This window comes from Ptychodera flava, chromosome 21 (assembly GCF_041260155.1).
Source record: "Ptychodera flava strain L36383 chromosome 21, AS_Pfla_20210202, whole genome shotgun sequence".
Lineage (NCBI taxonomy): Eukaryota > Metazoa > Hemichordata > Enteropneusta > Ptychoderidae > Ptychodera > Ptychodera flava.
The window spans coordinates 30,710,536-30,733,488 of NC_091948.1; the positions used below are offsets into that span (position 1 = coordinate 30,710,536).

The following is a 22,953-nucleotide window of genomic DNA, read 5'->3' on the forward strand; positions in this document are numbered from 1 at the left end:
GCAATACATTTGCATGACAATGTTCATGCAAATGACCAGGGTACAGCTTTGTTAGTAAGGAATATTAAGGATATGCTCGCTCCAAAAACCAAAACCTTTTCAGGAGAAGACAGTATTTTCAACATCCTGTTAATCCGGTGGTACAGCAATACGGGGACGCAACACAAGGTTTTCATTGGTCTAGAAATCACCCCATTTTGCCAAAATATGTTGATACACCTCAAAGCCATAGGCAAATGATACCAATCAACAGATATGAGTAACTTTACATTTCAGAAAAACAGCAACATACAAAGTTCACTGTCAATATCCTACTGGAACATACAGGGTTACCAAGAGAGAAAGTTTCAAGACAGTGACTTTATAAATAATATTACTCAACATGACATTATTGGTATTGGAGAAACTTGGCTTACAGAACAATTGAAACATACTTTTCACATTCCTGGGTACTACGACTATTCTGTTGTCCGAAAAAGAAAAAACAGAGGGGTGGTCTTTCACTTTTGGTAAAAAATACTATAAAGAAGGGTGTAAAAATGGTTCATTCAGATGTTGAAGACATGGTGTGGTGCAAACTTTCAAAAGTTTTTTTCAGATTACAACAGGATATATTATTTGCTTTGTTTACAACGCACCAGAAAATTCCAAACATAAGTCTGAATCTTTTTTCGAACGTTTAGAACAGTTGATCACAAAATATAGCTGTTCTGGATCTGTCATGATTTTAGGGGATTTTAACGCCAGAGTAGGATTACTGCCAGATTTTATTGACAATGATTTCTCAAATCATATACCAGTTCCACCAGGATATTCTGTTGATACACATCTTAATCGCTGCAATATGGATAAGATCGAAAATAAGTATGGTAGAAACCTCATAGATTTATGTAAAACCACAAATACAAGAATTATGAATGGCAGACTACCTGGAGATATTTGTGGAAAATTTACATGTTACCACTGGAATGGAAACAGTGTAGTAGATTATGGTCTTGCAACAACAGACATCATTGATAACTTTGAGTATTTTAAAATACACAATTTCACAATTTTCTCAGATCACTGTCAAATTTCTACTCTTCTCAAACTAACAAATTTTAATCCAAGCAGTGTTAAAGATACTGTGAATTTGTTACAAATGCCCCAAAATGGAAATGGGATAAGTTAGGCCAAAAAAAAAAAAAGAAATGTTTCTGGTCAGGCCTTTCTTTAAAAAATGGTGCGGCGACGCGGCTTTTTTTTTTTTTTTTTTTTTCCTCCTCCTCAAGGGAGGGAGCAGGGTCAGTTAAAGCGCCAAAGCTTAGCGGCTATTTGCATAATCATTTGCATATCATTAATTTATATTTGCATATGGATGTAAGCTTGCACATGCATCCACACATACATGTACACTCACAACAAAATGCAATGGTAACACACAATGTGTGCAGTTTGAACATCATGGAAACTCTTTATTCCACTTAAATAAATCATCACAGTATTGTAATTACAATTGCAATTAAAACAGAAGATTCAGATTGAAACTTTGAGAGCAAGAAATGGTTCGTCTGACCGTGGTCTGATTGGAGTTTCATTAATACATAGGCCTATATTGCTAATAAATTGTCAAAACTTGCCAACAAAGAGGAAAATTCACAAATTTAAGCTTTACACAATTCAAATGCAATGAGTTTTATATCATTTTTGAACGACAAACACCGCGAATAATTTTTCATCACGGGGATAGATTTCAACCAGCGGCCCCCCCCCCCCCCCCCCCCGCATAACTTCTACTTCACTGAACATCGTCGTTCGATTCTGATTTTAAAAATACCACCAAGATGATCACAAGACATGAACTAAGTACAACTAGAATCCCTCGAAAATCAGGTGTAAAATCTTTCAGAGAACTTGTCAGAGTCTGCAGAGTGGAACCACACGCGACGCCAGGATCAATGTCAACACGTTATAAACCTGTCGACCAACATGGCCGCCGCCATATTGAAATTTATGCAATGTGAACTCGATCGCGATCGTGATCGTACTCAGACAAAACTCATCATTGTACAATCATAATCAACCTCACCAGTCAACTCTTGTTTCTTTTGCGGTCCATTTCATTGATCAAAGCATGGGAATGTGATCAAAGGCCCTGCTAGTGCTACACCGCTACCTCTGTGAACACTTGTCCGCGATGTATACTGTCTTTGTTGGTCGTAGTAGTCGTTCTGGAATGAAAATTTGTGAACAACCCAGCCGATTCTTCTATTGTTTTAACGTTCCTCTCAACACTTCCGGACAACTTATCCGATGCATACCATACTTCACACCTTCCACTCTTTCACCAGGTTAAAAGTTGCAGTGAGCGCTTATGTGTAGACAATGCATGCATCAGCTGGTAGCTACGCAGAGCGTGTGAACTAAAGGATGGCGGGAATATTTAAAGCGTAGCGGGGAGAATCAAAGCGTAGCTGGGGGGGGGGGGGAAGGCGAAAGCGTAGCGGGACCGCTATGGCCTGGGGATAACACTGAGTTTTATAGTTTTATCAATATAGTAACATTTAAACTGTTCATGCAGTCACTGATCATGTGCCCCAAAGAATTTCTTTCTCTTCAGCCGTTTTGGTTTGGTGCTATAGTAATCAGTATGTAGTTTGCCACAGCCGCGGGCCTCAAACCAGGAAAAAAAGGGTGACGCGCTGTTGTTCAAGTGACGCGCGCGCTGACCAGAAACATTTCATTTTTTTTTTTTGGCCTTATGTGTTTTTAATTACACGGATAGATTAGCATCAGATGAGCTACAAAAAGATTTTGCAGAATTTTGAACACTAATATTGGTAATAACAAATCTGACATAAACTCAGCCACTAAGCATTTTAATGACATCTTAGATAAAGCCTGCAGTGGAATTTTAATAGAGAAAAGCAGAGAAAGAAAAATTTAAAGAGAAAGAAATCAAAATGGTTGACAAAAACTGTGATGCAGCAAAAAGGGACCTAATAGCAACAGCAAAACTATTAAATAAAGCTCCATATGACAGTCAGTTAAAAATTATCTATTACACAAAGAAAAAGAAGTTTAAAAAACTTGTTAAAAATAAGAAATTGCAATTCTGGCAAAACAACTTAGACAAACTAAACAGTCTACATGCTAACAATTCACATGATATGTGGAAATTGATCAAGTACTTAAAAATAATGATAAAGATAATAATACTGGAGATTGTGTCTCAGCAGCAACATGGATGGAATTTTACAAAAATTCTTGCTCGATTGAAAATGACAGGTATAATGATTTCCAACAGCAAATTATTGATAGTTTAACATCTGAAGAAACTAAGAATCAGGCTAATCAGCAGCTGGATAAGTCAATAACAACTAATGAAGTGTTATCAGCAATTAGAAATTTAAAAAGTAAAAAAGCAGCAGGGATTGATGGGTTTTGTATAGAGTTGTTAAAACATGGTTCCCCCTTTCTCTGTAAACCTTAGCTAAATTATTTAATGCAGTTCTAGATACATCCAACTTTCCAGACATCTGGAATACAAGCATTATGACACACTTATTTAAAAAAGGAGATAAATATGACCCGAAAAATTATAGGGGCATTTCTGTCGGAAGTTGTGTAGGAAAAGTTTTTTTTACATTCTAAATGAAAGGCTAAATAGTTTTTAGATGACAATCATATTATACATAATAATCAAGCTGGATTTCGCAAAAACCATCGCACAATAGATCACATATTTACCCTGAAGACAATAATACATAAATATATTAACAATAAGCAGAACATTTATGTTTGTTTTGTTGACTTTGCTAAGGCTTTCGACTCAGTATGGAGAGTTGGTCTTTTCCATAAACTTCTCAAAAATAACATTAATGGCAAATTATACAGACTTATAAAACACATGTACACCAACACAAAAATACACATCAAAACAAATAATTTTATCTCGCCCAGCCTGAAAGTTGAAAAAGGAGTAAAACAGGGCTGTGTTCTAAGTCCTAGTCTGTTCAATTTATATGTCAATGACTTGAAAACAAATCTAGACAAAGTAAATACTCAACCACCAGTGTTGAATAATACCCCAGTTAACTCATTATTTTACGCTGATGACCTAGTCTTAATCTCTACTTCAAAAGAAGGTCTGCAAAGGGAGTTAAATACACTACACACATTTTGCTCCAATTGGAAACTTGATGTTAATTTACAGAAAACCCAAGCAATTAATTTTAGTAAATCTCCTTTGGTAGATAAACACTTATTTAACTATGGTAGTACATGCATCAAATCTGTTAAGAGCTATACATACTTAGGACTGACAATTAAATCAAACGGTAGTTTTAGTGACACAATTACAAATTTGGCTGATAAAGCAGCAAAATCTTTGTACAGTTTAAAAAGGATTTTATTGCACAACAAAAAGATAAAATTTTCCCTACATCTATTCAATGTTTTCATTAAACCTGTTTTACTGTATGGCTCAGAGATTTGGGGACAAGATTTCATGGATTACAAGAAGTGGGATAAATCAGCAATTGAAAAAACTCACCTCAAATTTTGTAAGAACATTTTACAGTGTAATAGACAAGCTTGTAATGCCGCTGTGAGGGGTGAACTAGGACAATTTCCACTTCTACTTGAGATCAAAGTTAATATTGTTAAACACTGGCTTCATATCGTACAACTGCCACATTGTAATCTTGCTAAAGAAGCTTTTCTGGAGCAAATGGTAAACAACACTAACAATAGATCCTGGTTTAACTGTTTAAGTGCTTTAATTAAAGACAATGGAATGGACTTTCTCCTTGATAAAGCTCCATCACTTAAACACCACAAAGTTATAACTGGTTTAATGAAAACAAATTTAACAAACAATTATGAAGTCTTTTGGAAAAAGTTGATCACTGATGAAAATAGTAAACTAAGAATGTATGCCAAAATAAAACGTAATTTTAGATTAGAACCCTACTTAACACAGTTGCAAGGTGAGAAAAGAAAATTGCTCACCAAACTTCGCATTAGCAATCATGATCTAGCAATTGAAAAAGGGAGACACACTGTTCCAAAAACCCCAATTACTGAAAAGATACTGCAATCAGTGTAACCCCAACAGTATTGAAGATGAAACACACTTTTTATTAGTCTGTCAGAAATACAAAGTCCAAAGAAAGTACTTTTTCAGTAAAATCAATTTCCCAAACGACGATACTGAACATCAGCTTATTTCTCTACTAACAAAACAAGAGTTATCTTTTAATGAACAACTTGCAGATTATATTTTTACTTTATATAAACAAAGAAATACCTAGTTATATTTATTATTAGCTACTATTATTATACTGTAATACTTTATCTTTATTGAAGAAAATTTTAACTTATTTTTGTATCACACTTTATTGCCACAAATGTGATGTAAATCCTATATTTACAAGCAAGCAATAAAATATTATTATTATTATTATTATTATATTGTCTCGGCGTGAACCAGGATGGAGGGCGAAATTTTTGCAAGGGTGTACTGACAGGTACGGCGAGCTCAAATCTGCCACCGGGCCGGATTACCCTTCCGCCGGCAAAGCCCGAGACGGCACGCTCTATAGATGTACTGCGAAGAATTTGCATAACGAACAGGTGGGTATCAGAAAACTTTTATTGTGTTTGTTAAGCTTTACAGTGCAGGGCTGCGCATTTTCACAACTTTGTTGTAAACTGGGACACAAGGCAACGACCACATGTTAGTTTGTTGTGCGCTTGAAAATCCAGTTTCATATTTAATCACATCAGTTGATGTTCGAGGGAGGAGTTAACTAGTCCACCTCTCAATAAAAAATTCTGGAAAGTTTGCGTAATGCATGTCAGAATTATAGATATCGAGAAAATTAACAAAGGCGCTTGATTTACACTGCAATTTCTACGACAATTAAACTGTACCAAAAATACGACTAGACTGTTTCCTGCATGAAAGTTGTGGTTATGGAAACAATATTGACAACCTAGGAACAAGGATATTCCATTCATAATGTAGCATAGACAGTGGAGGGTCTTCCGTTCCGCTGTCTATGGATGTAGTCAAGATGTAAACGGGTTGGCAAGGAAATTAATTCTCTCTTACTGAGGGCCCCTTCACACCTTGACGATTTAGCCAACGTATGTATCCCGTCGCCATGTCAAAATTTCTCTAAAACGCTGGCATGCTGAACTAACGATGAAGTTTTTTTTCAATTTTGGGCGTTTACATAGCGTATTCATAACGTAGTCATAAGTTAAAATACGTTTTGGGTACGCTTGACAATTATCTCGACGGCATTAGCGATCTTTCACTGAACGAACGTGAAAAACGAATGGGCTCGTCGTGTTTCCAAGCATGCCATTGGTCAGCTTTCGTCACATTTGCATGTCTTGTCGCAAATTCTGCAACCAGGTTGGACAGTTAGCCTAATTAATTAGTAACCGTCAGTTCTTTCGTCTTTCGTCGCATTTACTCTGGTACTGCTTTGTGTCACTGAAAAGACAATGGACAGAAATAGTTGCTCAAAGGGATCATTCATTGCTGCGCTTAACGGGGGTGTTATATACCTGGAACCTCGGATTAGCGATGAGATTTCCAGATAATGGGTTCAAATCCTGAGTAGCACGACTTCAGGAGGTAAACCATTAGTTTTTACTGAGATAAAATACTGAGAGTACACGCACAATGTATCGTAATAATAACGATGATATACATTCACTTATATTAAATAACCAGGCAACGAAATTGGTTGATTGAACAAAATATTGCGGGATTTTCCCAAGCGTAGTCTTCGTACTAAGATGATGTGGCGTTGAGTGAGAAAGGCACATACATCGGCAACTAAAGGCACGATCCAAAGGGGTTGGTGGTACAGTTCTTTCTGTGGCTTTCAGAGGTCTTGAAATATGATATTACGTGCTCGACGTCAATGCGACACCTATTAAAGTCACGAGTGAATATTCGAGTGAATTTTCTCGCAAAAAGCTGACTCGCTGGACACCTTGTCATAAGCGGAAACTTGTTAATGTATCTATCATTAGCAAATAAATGTGTATTAAGAATTGTGTAAGTGGATTTGGCCGCAAAACAGACAACAGGGAATGCGGCTTGTGACAGTTAGAGACACAATCACCCGGCGAAACCCATCAAAGAGAATATTCGTAACGTCATGCTATTCCGAACGGCCATGCAACGCGACTGTAACGGTTCCACAAAGTTACTTTGATTACAAAATTGGGCTATTCAATGGATTTTCTTTTTTTTTCTTCTTCCGACCGACTGACCACCGAACCCAAAAATAGATTTTAAAAACTCTCCGTTATTGCAATGAAGAAATACATCTTAATTTTTTAAATTTTATTTTAAACAAGTGATAGATATGCAACGTAATTTTCCGAGACATCATGGCTCACCACTATAGACGACGTGAATGTATCAAGGTTGCGTAGCCCACAATACTTGTAACACCCACGAGCACACGCTATCACAATGACAAATCCCTTGAATTGCAGGAACACGATGACAGGTGTGCATTTATATCGACACTCACTCATAGTCCAGCCATCCATTTGTCATACATGAAGCTATTCTCTGATTGGAAGGCATGTATCGGCTGCTACCGTGGCGGCAATACTAAGCAGTGTCTGAATATGATAATGTTACTAAAGACGACGGAAGGAACTGATGAGTCTTCAGTCCAATCACTATGTAGATTTGGCGACGAGACATGCAAATGTGACGAAAGCTGACCAATAGCATGCTTGGAAACACGACGTTCTCGTTCGTTTTTCACGTTCGTTTAGTGAAAGATCGCTATTTCGACTTATGAGTAACTTACAAGTAACGTGTGTTAATGTGTGTCAACGAACGCATAACCTACCTAAAACTTATGGCACGTGTTCAATGGAAAAAAGAAAACTCATCCAAAATAATGTTGAAGCCAACCCACTGGCCGTAAGCTTACAGATTTTTGGTAATTCGGAATAGCCGAACTTACTCTAGTCATCGATATGGCGGTCTTCAGATAGGTACTATACTCAGTTTACTGCTGCAAATATTTATTTCTGTTGTAAATTGGCAGTACGCCTGCTTCTTATCTGAAAGATGCACGCACATGCGATATACCATAATTCGATCCATTTTCGCGTTAAACATTTTTGTGACATTTCGTTTCTGGAAATGTAACAGTTCCACCTATAAAAGGTCTGGAGACATCTTTTGCGATAATACAAATTATCAGTAATATTATTCCGTGGCACATTTCGGCCAGTCGACATTCCAACTTATTCATCCAATAGAAAATAGAAATTAGGCTAATTATCAATTTGAAACGTTCCTTCACGTTGATGAAGTGCTTTTTGGTCCTTTTCGAAATGAACACGTTTCCAACGCCTGTGAAATTATGAGAATTTGGTAAAATCCTTTATGAGAATTTGGTAAAAAACCTTTGTGAGGATGGTACTTTGCGGCCAGTCAGTATTTCACATACAAACGTCATCGTAAATGATAGTTATCTTAGAAAATTGCCCATTTTCATTTATGTTAGGTAACTTTGTGCAGTGTGGTATTCATCTTTCAAAACTGTAAGTCGGAATTGGCGAATGCAAATTTGCCATTTTCCGACTTCCTATTTGAGATTAGGCGTCGTCTACATAGGCGTAGGAACCGGGGGCAGAGGAGCGGCCGCCCCCAAATGCCGAAGTTGGGGGGGGGGCAAGGGTATACTTTTGTGCCCGCCCCCACCCCCCCCCACTTTTACAAATACACATTGACTAGGCGCGGTAAAATAAATTCTTTGTTTGCCGTCCGCGTGCGGGTAGTTTTGGTCGAAATCTGAAAAACAAACACAGATCGTATGATCGAAAATACAGCGGGATGTGCTCTTCCTTTGTTCGCAATGTCGCAGTAATTTACTTTAATGTCGCAAAAACGCAAATGTCGTACGATCGTTCCAATACAAATCAGATTACCTATCGTAAAGGGGTACATCAACCACTGTACGTAAAGTGTACATGTGCACCTCCTGTTGTAACGGCCTGCAGTGTACCGTAAGTAAAGATCAATCGACCGTTTCACAAGTCGATTTCTCCCTCAAAGTTTTCAAATCGGCGGAAGTGCGTGAAATCTCTTTGGTCTCCATACAAGACGGATCGAAAACAATTCTTGACTGGTTTAGCTTTGAATAAGGAACGGAACTGAATTTCCATCAGCTTTTCCACGATCGCGATCCGCGATTGATCATGATGTTGGATCTGCACTGTGGCAAGCATGTACCGCCGGGTGAAATGTTCGTTGTTGAATGCTCCAAATAGTTCGTACGCGGTGGAAGTTGCCCTTACTTTGAACATTTTTTTCTGCTAAAAAACGATTTGGACATTTTATAAGTCCAGATTAGAATTAAGTTTTCAAAAATAGCAATGGCCACCTGTCTTGACAAGCAGAATATTTAGCATTTTAGTATGCAATAGCGTCAGTTTTCTGTCATTAATATGCAGAAATAACTATTTGTCCGCATTTTCGGCAAGAGCGATGATATCAAACTTGCTAGTGTTATAATGAATACAAAAACTCATACTAATTCCTATTAATTTATGGCTCCGACTACAACTGAGCTGCAACAACGACCGCGCATACAAAAATTTGTCCGAATTTCAGGCAGCGGTGTCTGAAGTCGCGCGTGCAGCTATATTTAGTCACAAACCTGACATCGCGATCAGCGCTATTGAATTCGGCTAAAAAAATAGTTGATACACAAAATTCAGAATAAATAGCAAAACAGTGATCAGGACTAGTATTTATTTGACACTTAAAAAGGAGGATTTGTACTCGAGGCTGTTATGATTTGTTCAGCTACCCACTCTTCTTACTGTAAAAATTGTAATTTTATCGAAGGGATAGTAGTTTCACCTTTTACCAAGATGTTTTGCTGCGAATCCGTAGCCTTTGCCACTCCGGTAGCTTGGTCATTGGAGTGGCCCCACTCCCAAAAGAACATGTCAAGGAGTGGCAGGGCTCGTTTTCGCAGCAACAAGATGTTTAGCATTTGTTTTCTGAGTGACAACTACTACTTTGTTATACTCAGTAACTTTTGCAGTTTTACATTTGGAATTTTCAGGTTTGGCAAGAACACCTTTTTGTTCTAAGCTTACCCCAACATGTTGAAATACATGATAGTGTACAGTTGTCAAAACAACTGTTACTACTCGTTTTTCTCCTATTATCTCATTACCTCATCTTGGACTGCTTTTACTCATGGACTCGTCTTAGCTTGCTGAGAGGTGCGCTAGTAGTCTTCGATTGACTTCACGAGATGTTCAGAGTTCGTTGGTACTACATAGACTTTATTTCTCGGTAGACAAGCTTGACAGCTGCCATCGCACAAGATACGCTTCTCCAATTGACTGTCCTCCTGCCCTGTCTGTTGTATTTTTGTCTCTTGTCCTTTGTATTCCCTTTCCCGATATTTTAGAATGGGATTTTAAACGTTATGTTTAAGGCTTGGTTTGGATCATGTGATAGATATGAATTAAAGATGGAAATATACGTCCAATCGTAAACATCAAGACAGATCTCGATCTTAAATGTACATGTCATAATTAATACACAAATGTCACTTAGACACGTTGAAAAATTGAAGCCATTGCGTAAACGGTGAAGTTCTTATGTTCCTTCATTACGTGTTGATTAAAATATATTTTGTTTCGTCAAAACTTCGTAACATCGTCGTAATACGTAATTTGCATCTTTTACATTTGTCGCAAATATGCTTTGTATTCATAATTGGGATCTTATTTTAATTAATAGTTTTACTATTGCCTATGACTACCTAGTGCATAAACCTCCGTCAGAGACAAACTATAGATCTGCGTAACACAACCTGTTGATTACTATCACACTGTACATGTGGTACACTAGGGCCTATGTACTGGTATAGTGTTTATTGCCATTGTTTATTATGGAATTTTTGTTCAGACTCACAGTCACCCAACTCTAAGTATGCTTGTTGTACTTATACAAATATAACCTTTGTTTCCAAGCATTGCTTTCAACGTGCTTAATGAAGAGCATAAGAAACACTGCATTGTAAATGTAACAGATGATTTTTCATACCTGTGACCCATAAACCGATGGGAAAGTTAAAGTTTATGCGATTGATCTATGTTGTGTTTTTTTCTGTGTTTGTTTTTTTTGCTGGCTGGCTTGTAGGTTTTTCAAAAATCCAAGGACGGCAAACAAAGAATTTTCTTTACACGGCCTAATACATAAAAACACAAATATTGAGACATTGCCGTATGTGAAAGTAGTGGTGCTTTCATTACATTTTTTACTATTTAGATTGATTTTGGCCTGTTTTAATTATTTAAATTTATTCATGCATGATTTAATATTTAATTTATTCATATATGCAAATTTTAGATCGTAATTCATTCATCACCAGAATATAGGTTATCTTTGCCCCCCCCCCCCAAACGTGAAGTGCTTCCTACGCCCCTGGTCTATGCTAAGGGTCAGGGATGGAGCACGAGATGAGTTATCATGACATCTAGATTGATAAACGTCTAAGAATTCCCGTGAATATTACGATCGGGCTAATCATAAGGTGGGTTTACACGTGTATTTTTTTTAAACCTGAGGGAATCTGATTAGTCGCTCTGTAAATATTCCTTATCAGCGATCTAAGCGATCTCACGTTTACACGTCATACACAAGGTATAAATTTAGTTCGGGTCAAGAGAAAGAAATAATGCCACCAACAATACAGTAGTCTTCATAACAACGTATAGCCCGTACATCGAAACGACAAAAATCAAGCAAGCCCTGACAGAAAACTGGAGTGAACTTGAAAAAGACGAAACACTAAAAAAACTGTTCCAAAACCAACCAATAATCGCATATAGAAGGAACAGAAATATAGGCGACACACTTATAAGCGCCAGACTTCACAAAAACTACAATAGCTCAAACTTAGGTTCACACGAACCTACACAAACACAACAAGACCAAACAGTAGACATTCTAGCTTCCCTACCAAACGTAAGTGGAACAACATATTATAAAATAAAAACAATCAACCATTCAACACCTCTCACCAATCAAAAATGAATTTTAAGCGACTGATGAAGAAAACTCAGTTTTCGAAACGTAGCGCCAAAGGATCACAGTGTCAGTAATCTGTCCGCTCCAGCGCGGATTAACACAGGACACTTAGATTACGGGTACGTCTCGCCATGGCCAAGCAACATTTACATAAAACAGTTAAGCATGATATACACTTATATTATACACAATATCATACCATGGAGGTAGTAGAGAAGGAGTCACAACTGAGATAATTACGTTTATTACTATTGTGCACCATTGGTTTAATCCCTTTTATGTCCATTGTTTAACACCCCTTCCCGCCATCTGCGTTGCCGACGGTACCTTCGCAACCGAACCGAGTGAAATGAACCCGGGTTTGCTAATGCAACTCAGTTTCTCCACAGTGTCATAAGGCATGCGCAAAGACTGTATATGCGTAGCTTGGGTCAAGTGCGTCATGATAGCCATGGATAGTGTAAGAACCGACACGTTCCGTCCACGAAAAGTGAAGTTACAAGGAATTTAAGTTTTTCATTCTCAAAATCTTGGTAATTTTAACGTCGTTTTTTATATACTTTACATTCGATCGCAGGAACCTTTCCTTGTTAGAATGACAGTTCTGATCACGAACTTTTCAATCATGTACTGAGTATGGTGCAGCGGACTGCAGCACTGCCGTGAGCGTGGGTTAAACTTGTAGCGTTTCCCGGGTGTTTATGACGCGACGCCAGCGACGCCGTAGGCGACTCTGCGACGCTTGTTTCAATGCATCGTACGTGTTGTTTTTATGTCGTGACCATTCATTAAAGTCATGGACGTAGCAGTTAAAAGCTATGCTTTCTTATTTAACCTTATCATTAATGCCAGTACAACATGATAAAACACGGCAAGAACCAAGAACTGGATTTGGAAAAAGTTGGCGTGTTAACAATGCTGCTTTACGATGTAGGCCCTAGTGGCATTTTTTTTGTAATCGCAAGCTATGATCAACTCAGTCTCCGCGCCTTTGCAGATACCAAAGCTCCCGTCCTCAATTATCTGTTCCTCGACCTCTTTAACATCGTGTACATCAAAATCAGTGGAACGACTAGAACTTCCCGACGCGACGCTTGGACACGTGACGCCATGTTTGAAGATGTGTCAACTGCCGAGGGACGGCCGAAACACCCGAACGACCCCCAACGAACTTAATCTTGTTTCCTAAATCCGAGAAAAACGCGTTCGCAAGTCCCGTTGGTGCTAATGGAGTAGTTAGTAAGGCAAACAGCGGCAAAACACATGGTCCCTTTGATCTCCGCCTAGTTGTGACTCCTTCTCTACTACCTCTATGATCATACACAAAACGCAAACAACCCAAATATGAACGATGTGTGGAGTTGCTTTCCCTTACTACCTAAAACTCATTGTAAAATGGCATCGTTTTTCTAGCTCTGCCACTACGACGGTTGTTGTCGGACACGGACTTAAACTGAGCTCGCAACTGTTTGATTTTGTTGTGGCATTTTTCCGCTGTCCTCTCGAGTCCCTTCTCCCTAGCCTTGGCAGCGACGACTTCATACACTTGCGATCCCTCGACGTGCCGTCCATCATACGGATGACATTTTTGTCTCTCCAGATTGACATTATTAGCCTGATCTCTTCCTACGGCCAATTGTTGCCGCGATCGCCAGGGCTTACTTGAACACCGTCCATTGTGGTAATGACCGCAAGCCCGAACACAGGATATAGTTCGGCGTTTAGTTCGGTGTTCTGGTCACACGTGTAAATAGGCCATTGTTTAGTACGGAGCACCGAACCTGGACCAGCCCCCCCGACACCGAATTAATTTAGTTCTTTGTTAGTTCGGTGTTGTCTGTTCACACGTCCAATTGACACAGGTTTAAATTTATTCCGGTGTCAACTCCGGACTTAACTCACACGTGTAAACCCCCCTTAAATTTATTAACATCCCTATCTTTCCGATGTTGACCAACCTCTGATAAGTCCACGGATTAGCATAATTAGTTGTGTTGACTAATTTATTACAGCATGTGTGTATGAGAGATATACGTCCTTGTATGGTGTGGAAAATAAATAAAGAGTCACAGAGGCTAGGTTAGGTTATGTAAACCATTTATTTTATTTATTCCGATCATTCAGAGCATGAAGAAAGAAGAGAAAATGATAGAGAAAACAGTGTGAAAAACTCAGTAATACTTATTGGGTCGCCTGTGGTGTTACCGGCGTTATACGGCCTCCCACCACGCGGTTTAAACACACAGCCCTGCCATGCAGAGCTATCTAAATTGAGTTGACAACTCTCAGTTGTAATCATCTGGTGAGCGGTAATATCAGCCGATCACAAAAAATCCAAGTCTACGAAACATATACGTGATATTTCGAAATATTCAGTCAAAACAGGTCTAATGATCAGTATCATCCATGGTAAATAAATTAACAGTCCGCAAACAAAAAGAAAAACATATCAATGGGGTAATTTTGAACAGTGGCTTAGAAATGGCGGCATCAGGTGTCCCCAATAGCTAAGCGTACCCTGCTAGCAAGCCGACAAGATCGTCAAGACCACTCGTCAAGATCACAGCAAAGTGACACAGTTATTGTCATATGGCAAAGCAGCCGAATTAATAAATCTAAATCACATTCAAGGCTATTGGCACACCTTGCTTCATTTGAATACGGCTGAATAATTGTCAACTGTATTATGTTCTCAGTGGCTGAGGTTGTCAATATCCACTATGATGTTGCAAAGCTGTGACCTGACTAGTCGTATGATTTGACCTTCTTAGTAATATTGTATAGTTGTTCAGGATACGCCGCTATAATAAGACTGCTTGTACTACCATATCATAATATTGTGATCATTCAAGTGTTCGCCTTTGGCGACATTCAGCTGGAAAGTTATTCGTGCATTTTCCTTAATGCGAGCAATGTGAAAAATCCCATTTCATTGCTGGTGACGCCGAACATTTGTCATCCTAGGTAAAAATTGGTGAGTCACTGCTTTTAATGAATTAACAGAGTCAGTTTTTATCCCGAAGACCTGCTTCTATTAAATGTTTCGATCGTTTTGTTCAACTCTGTTTGACGTCACAATGGAATTATCTTCTTTCTGGTTATGATAAGTTATGCATTGCAAAGCACATGGCAACCACGAGGAAACAAAGCATGACTGATATTGCCGGAAATAAATGCGAGACATGCCTTGAGAAAGTTATTATTTGCTAATGTTTTATTAGTCATCATCAAACATATTCGAATTTCTTTACAGGCGACTTTCCTTTAGTCAAGTAATTTACATGATCAGCTACTTAAGGTCTACCAAAGTCCGATGAGTTTCTTCGATAATACTCCATCAGGCAGAATTATAAATAGATTGTCAAAGGACCAGGATGAGGGTGAATGAAAAGTACACATGACCACTTCTTGCTATAAAGAAGGATTTTTTATATGACACACTCTGCTGTATTCGAGAACCAATCATAACCTGTTTGTCTGACAACCGGGAGTCCATGCATCTTTCGTTTATGGAAAGTACAGTAGTGGCTTTTGCTATAGACTTTGTCATTTTGTGAGTAATATTTCGTCCAGGGAAATCAAGACCTTGACCATAACAAAGACATTGAGATTTGAGTGGCTATGTTAACTAATATGACATACAGATATCGTACACAAGGGACAATAGCTCCAATAGCAACACATCCATTTCACAGAAAAGCATAATAATTATGTCTCCATGCAACTACCCTAGCAAATTTGTTTCCTCTGGCAGTCGGAACTATCTATAATGTTTTGCTTTAATTTCGTAAGTTTTGCTTAAACACATGACATACACAATTTTTTAACTAAAAATATCCCTTACTCTGTCGTAATGTGGTTTTATATGATTGTCAAGAGAACTTGAAGTAAGCCTTGTATGTCGAAATCATAGTGAATATGTGTGTACCAAATGTAGATATGAGACTCAATGAGTATCCGAACATCGAAAAACTTAGCAAGGGGTAACGTTATGATTTTGTGTGTGGTAATTTGTATTAAAAAGAGTGTGACTTTCACACATTGATAGTACGACTGACTGATCCACGCATATTTTCAGTTAGCATTGAGCAACCAATAAAGCTGGAGACTTCTAAAAATTTGAACAAACGTTTAAAACTAAACCAAGGAAAGTCAACAAATTCTAAGAAGAAACAAATCGACAAGTGTTTTCATAAACAGAAGACTGGAGATAATAGGTTATGGAAGCACAACTCACTTTGTTTTAAAATCATCTTCTTTTTCGTAGGCATGAATCGTTGGAAGGCCTTGCATTGTAGAAGTGACGTGACAGAACCATGGTGGTCGGGTCATGCTATCCAACCGTTTACAATCACGCATTCCATGATGAAAATATTTGAAGGTGAATATGATTATCAAGGCGAAAGGGATCAAGGTTATCATCATCCATGGAAACACGACCAGTATCGACAAAAATGAGAAAACGGCGGTGCTCATATTAGTCAGCATGTCCTCCGTTTCCCTTGACAACGAAACATCAACTGAAAGAGTACGAAGAACAACTTGTCAACAGCGAAAATTGCCACATTAAATTAACCTCTTGCTTGCAGTCGTCATACTGGAGATGACAAAATAGTTAACACGTGAAGAGCACATAATTTTAAGGCCAAAATATCTAAGCTGCAATAATTCTCAATTGCACAACTTTTGCGGACATTTGATAATAAGTAGTTTACTTTTGATAGTAAACGGCCTAGATATCCACGATTGAATCAAATCTAGTCTGTTGACAGACAATTACCCGTTAATTAATATGACGCTCAATCCAACTCTGTGTACTCCGGGCATTTGTTTTACTCTAATAAAGTTAACTTCAAAGTAACCACCTTCCCGATGCTCTTCCAGTCGTAGCATTAATTAGACTAGATAGAAGTGTGCTATATAAGTGCCTTTTTAACAATTTCTGATGATAAATGCGGGATGTCAAACCCACATTGTCAAGCTCTTTCATGAATTTTGTAGAACCCCATGGAAGATTACGGCCAAATTAGGAAACTTTCACCCAGTTGGTGTCTGTAAATGGGTTATCCTTTAACGTGAATAGATAAATAAATAAACTGGATGCTGATTTCACAAAAAACTTATCTAGTGTACAAAAGGCTTATAAATCATGCCTTATGACTGGCATGTTTGATTTGATATCAGCCCTCATGCTCATTTAGATGTATATTCTTCATTTTCATAACAAAAATAATTATTCTATAACACAACATGGCAATTTGCGGAAACGATTCGGAAACGTATATTAATATTCAAAACGTTGTGTTTGATTAAATCATTGCAAATATTGTGTATGTTCAATGATCATAATGCTTGCTAGGACCAATGCAATGATAGTGACGTTAACGTTTTCCGCTGTTAAATGTTGTCAGAAATGTACAAATTTAACACGAATGTGAAAACCTTTGATTGCTATGTTCAGGTCCTTGGCCTTGAGGGAAAACTTGAAGCCCCGGTCGTTGAAAACGGTGAAAATTTTTTAGTTGGAGAGAGACAGTTGATCTGTATGGCAAGAGCATTGCTGAGGAGCTGTAAGGTAAATGGTGCATGCATTGTGAACATTTCCTTCACATCCCTTGGAGCAAATTGAAGTCAAAAAAAGTCGATGAAAGAAGGACTGTTTACGTGAGGGACAGCAAAGCTATATAAAGTACGCTGCAAATAAGTTGTGAAATTCCATTCAATATCGAATGGTGCACGTCGAAGACAATTGAAGAACTCAACATGAACAAGACAGCAAACTGTTTACAAAACGAGGAGCAGGGTTTATAGGCAATATGTTTTTGACTACCGTATTCCTCCTATTATAAGACCCCAGGATTATTTTATCGATTCGTTATTGGCCGTTAGTTCGTTTATAACACCTCCAAGGGGGGTACACCCAAATTCTGATGGAACAATAGAGCCATTGTCATGTAATGAGACAAGGATAGCCACAACACACTGCTTGTATCAAAGTCACAAACAAGTGTCAAACCTCAAAACACGCACACTATTGTTGGCGTTTGGAACGTGTCAATCGGGAACGGTTCTATCATTTCCTGGCGATAAAACTACACTTGGATTTCGCTACCTAAATGAACATTAAAAGAGTCGGATTTTTTAGCGCCTTGATCTAGGACAATGTCGTCTTTCCGTTACTGTCATTTTGCTACCATCAAAATAAGCAGATTTTCAACATCTGATTAACTACCGAACATTTCGATGCAATTTAGCTACCATGAAATGAACATTTAGGATAGTCGGGTTTTTGGACTTGTCGATCAAGTACGATTCGCTCATTTCATCACGATAAAACAAACACAATTTACACTCATACAAACACAAACAAATTTGGGTATCAGTATATGGTTCTCTTTTTGGAGACAGTTGTGGCCCTTAAAAGGGCCGTTTCATTTTTTTGTCAGCGGCATGATTTGGTTTAGTTTAGTGAATATGTACGGTGAAAACAGTACCTCGGACTTATTGCTTTTGCAGAGGTACATGCATCCGAATTATTTGCCAAAAAACCGACGTGACATACCTGTGCCGTGCCAACTCTTGGAGAATGGATGAATGCTTTCTTCTTTGCCCTCAAGTAGTATTTTTTGTTGACTGACAAGTCACGATCGATCGTCTTCGAAAGTAACTGTGCCGGTATCCGTGCTTCATCTCGCTTCAAACTTTCAACTTTGCAACCATCTTGAACAACGGCTACAACATTTCGATTGTGTATGTTGTCTGCATCTCGGCGAAGTTCATAAGGCAAACCAAGTTCTAGCTGATCGCGACGGCAATTAGGCATACCGACAGCGAGAATGTTTTTAATAATAACTTTTCGTCTTGCCCATGACGATCGTGCACTGTCTTATGACTTTTCAGAAAATAAAGTCTACGATAAATCGACGCATTTTTATAGGATCTTGTGACGATGTCGGGAAATCCTTTTGTTGCCGTTATCAATAGAAAATTTGGAACGTGAGAATGACACGAGCTTTGAACTTGCTTCGCTCACCTTGTACACTTTTGTCTTCATCTGCTGAGGCAAAAGACTACGGCACATGAAAAAGTTGTACTTTAAATGGTGTGCTTGTTGAGATTTTTTCAATAGTTTTCTATCAGGTAAGGTATCTTTTGTGATCATTGTGAATAGCTGCACGTTTTCTCTACGTTCAAATTTACCATTAAAGTAAAAAAAGATTTTTTCACCAGATTTCTATCACGCAAGTTTTCTTTTGTGATCATCATGAAGAGCTGCAAGTTTTCTCTTACGTTCAAATTTACCGTATAAATAACCAGTGAAAATAGAAATATCATTGGTATCGCAAAATCTTTCAAAAAGACTAGATGACGACATCGACTTCGACTTGTTTGACTTCGATGAAGAGGGCAATTGTATCGACAAACAAAACGCGATATCTAAAGTTTTTTCCGCGCATGAACTGAAAATTCTTTGAATTTCTTCCGTTAATATGTTTCATCAATTTTGTAGTTTTTCTCATGTAATGAAGGTATTTATTGTTTGAACGGCATTTCTTGCTTGTGTGTGTCCTTTTCCTGAGCTAGTCCCAGCAATGAGTAGAACGATAGTGTAACAGATTTTCAAGATAATGCACGCTTTCGAAGTCTTGCGAGGGAAAATACCCAACTTCATAAACGGCCCTATACACTCACAGTTAGAACAAAAAACGTGCATGTTCGTACCATATTCCGAACAGTTGATCATAGATGACTGAATTCCACATCAAGAGACATTTCGGTCATCGATACAAGTAATAAAAAAACATTTCAGGGTTTATTGCTAAAATTCAACACATCAAATAAGCAGATTGGCGCAGCAATCTTTCATCTCAGCACAGGGACTGTGGTCTCGGCCAGCCGATGCTTCAACACTTTACCTGTTCGAGCCTGCCTGTTTGTAAGATCACATTTCGTTTCGAGATACGGTTAGACTTTTTGAAACTAGGAGCAAAATAATAAAACTCACGACGTGTAATTGAACGTTTATTTTAAGGAGTACAGTAAATGAAAATCGTACTGTTTGAATTCTGGCATCCTGTTTTTCACTTCCCCTCTCAGACGAATCTTTTATTCTCGCGCACGTATGCCAATGTTTACTTTTTTTTCGGTTAAGATGTTTTTCTTCACATTACACGAATTGTAAAGCATACAATGCAGCACAAAGTTTACATTGAACAGTAGGAAAACAGAATCTGCTTAATAATTCAAATCTGCTTCAGAAAAATTACTGATGGAGGCAAATCAGAAGTTATCGAGATCTCAATCTGTAAGAAAACCATTACCACTGCTAGTAACAAAGTTTGTTCTTGGTAGTAGGCTAAAACAAGTCCCTGTGGGTGGAGGGACTGTGGCTAAAAGCATGTGGCACAAACCGACTAAGGATTTGACAGACCGCAAATGCATAGAGGCATATGTATATGCTACACGTTTTTAAAGTCAGTGTAAAGTTTAGGCGAGACATTGGTCATGTTGGAATGCAGCTTCTATTTGGATATTAACAAATGCATAATATAATTTCCTTCAAAAAACATATTTAATAAAAGGTAAGCATATCGAGACATTAAGGTATGTCTATTTTACGGCAAATTTTTGCACCCTTGTCCAACCATTATGATCATATGGTATCGCAAAGTTGTTGGAAACTGAAAAAGAAGAGTTCTGGAAACATTTAACATTGGGGTCGATTCAAGGATCACTTTACATGTAATAAATACTGAACCTGACAATTCATGATAAGACTGGCACATTATTTTAAAGAACAGAAATGGTCACACGATATCCGGTGCAACCTGACGCTATGTGGACAAGCTGGACGTCCGACGCACGCTTCCTTTAGCAGCTCAGTCGAGATGTGCTGATCACTGTTGAGGGCGCACTTACGGTCCGAGGAGGTGAGGTTGAGGTTGAGAGAGAGAGAGAGAGAGAGAGAGAGAGAGAGAGAGAGAGAGAGAGAGATGGGGCGAAGGGGGGAGGGAGAGTTACTTTAGTTACTTTGCATGTACAAATGCCAGAATGGAAAAAAACTGTCGATGGTCGGGTTGAACTTGTTTCCGGAATGCCAAGTGCAATCATTCCAAAATACTCACCCTCAGAGGCCTTTTAAACATTCACAGGAAACCTTCAAAAGGAAACCAAGAAAAACTGTTCATACAATACCCTTACAGACACTCTATCTTTGCCATGGCAATGGCTAACTCATTGACATCATTAAGACAAATTTGAAAGTATTTATTTGGGAAAATATTGCTCCAATTTTGATGTAAATCTGTGCCATCATCGACAAGAAACAAATGCTGGCCATGTGATTATATGTGCACTTTGACAATTTTATAGAATTTCTTTTTTACAAATTTAAATTAGTGATTCTTTCGGTGCCATTCATCAGACATCTGCAAAGTCGGACGATATTATTGATTTTGCTTCATTAGGAGTGCGAAATTGTTACTTTAATAATCACCGAACAACAGTCAAATGTCGGAATGTCGAGTAAGACGTTGACATAACTACAAACAATTGTTAAAAACTGTGCAACCAGTAGAACACTGCGTAGCATATGAATACGTCTCGTTCCCCTCCCTCCGAACATTTTGTTCATCGTACACAGTTTTTAATGCGGGTATGAAAACCACAAATCGATTTCTTTTAAGTAATGCAGGAATGTTGTGTATCAACTGGAAACCGTTGACAGATCTTGAACCAGAACAACCTATGATAACTTTGAATCTCTATTAATCCTTAGAATTACTTTTGACAGGTCATTTGTCTTATGTTCTCATAGGATGAAGTTTGCCGATATTTTGAATATTTTACTGCAAAAATCCATTGTAATGTGGTTAAATATATGTAGAATGGAAAATATTCTTGCAATATATGTACGATTTCTGTCATCAAATTAGCAAACATATTTCCTACAAACAAAAACACTCAAACCTTTAACTAAAACAAATTTAAATTCGTCTTTAGAGGGCTTCACTACACGTATACTGGCAAATTACATCATCTCTTCAAATTTATGACATGACGCTGATTTTCAAAAATGCATTCATTCCATACAAACCAGAACGGTGCCCTTTCGTACAGTTTCTTGTACAAGTACCGAAAGGATAGATTGTGAAGCATAAAGTTTATTTTATTCTTCAAAATTAAAAGCTTTATTTATCATCACTACTTCATCAACATGAATAACTTTTCACACTCAGTTTTCTGCATATTATAATATTTCACTCATTTAAAGATTCTGTTGTCATCTACAACTTTTATCACTATCTAACAGAAAACAATTCAAAAATTCATCAAGATCCTTATTTTTCCTCATCATATTGATAAGTTAACTCTTCTTTGACCGAGGGAACATAAAATTTAATACAAGTGCTTTGGATGATCTCACAATGTGGGGCGTAAATACAGGCGTTTCATAACGATTGTCTTGATTAACCATTAAGTCTATGATTAATTTGTAAAAAGAATTGTGTTAAAGGGACAAAGTCGGCCATTTTTCGTGAATTTTGTTTGATACGAGATACTACTTAATACCGAGTGAATAGGTGACCATGCATATATTCGACCCCGGTTTTAGACACGATACATGAAACCAATTTGAAAATGAATTAAAGGTCATGACCATTAATTCATTTTCGAGATGGTTTCATTTAATATGTCTAAAACCGGGTTCAAACATATGCATGGTTACCCATACATTCAGTATCTTTCAACATGTTAAACAATATAAGAAGTATCTCGTATCAAACAAAATTCATGAAAATGGCCGACTTTGTCCCTTAAAACAAGAACACGCCTCGCCTGTACCCCTATGTTGTTAGAAA

At 37.9% G+C, this 22,953-nt stretch overlaps 1 long non-coding RNA gene across 1 annotated transcript in view; it reads right to left on the bottom strand.

The window, feature by feature from the left end:
* LOC139122009 (uncharacterized) overlaps nt 1-22,953 on the bottom strand; it is a 38,862-nt gene that overhangs the window by 15,482 nt on the left and 427 nt on the right. Inside the window, exon 2 of the long non-coding RNA XR_011549380.1 lies at nt 16,329-16,611. This is a non-coding gene — a long non-coding RNA (uncharacterized lncRNA). The remainder of the gene's footprint in view (nt 1-16,328; nt 16,612-22,953) is intronic.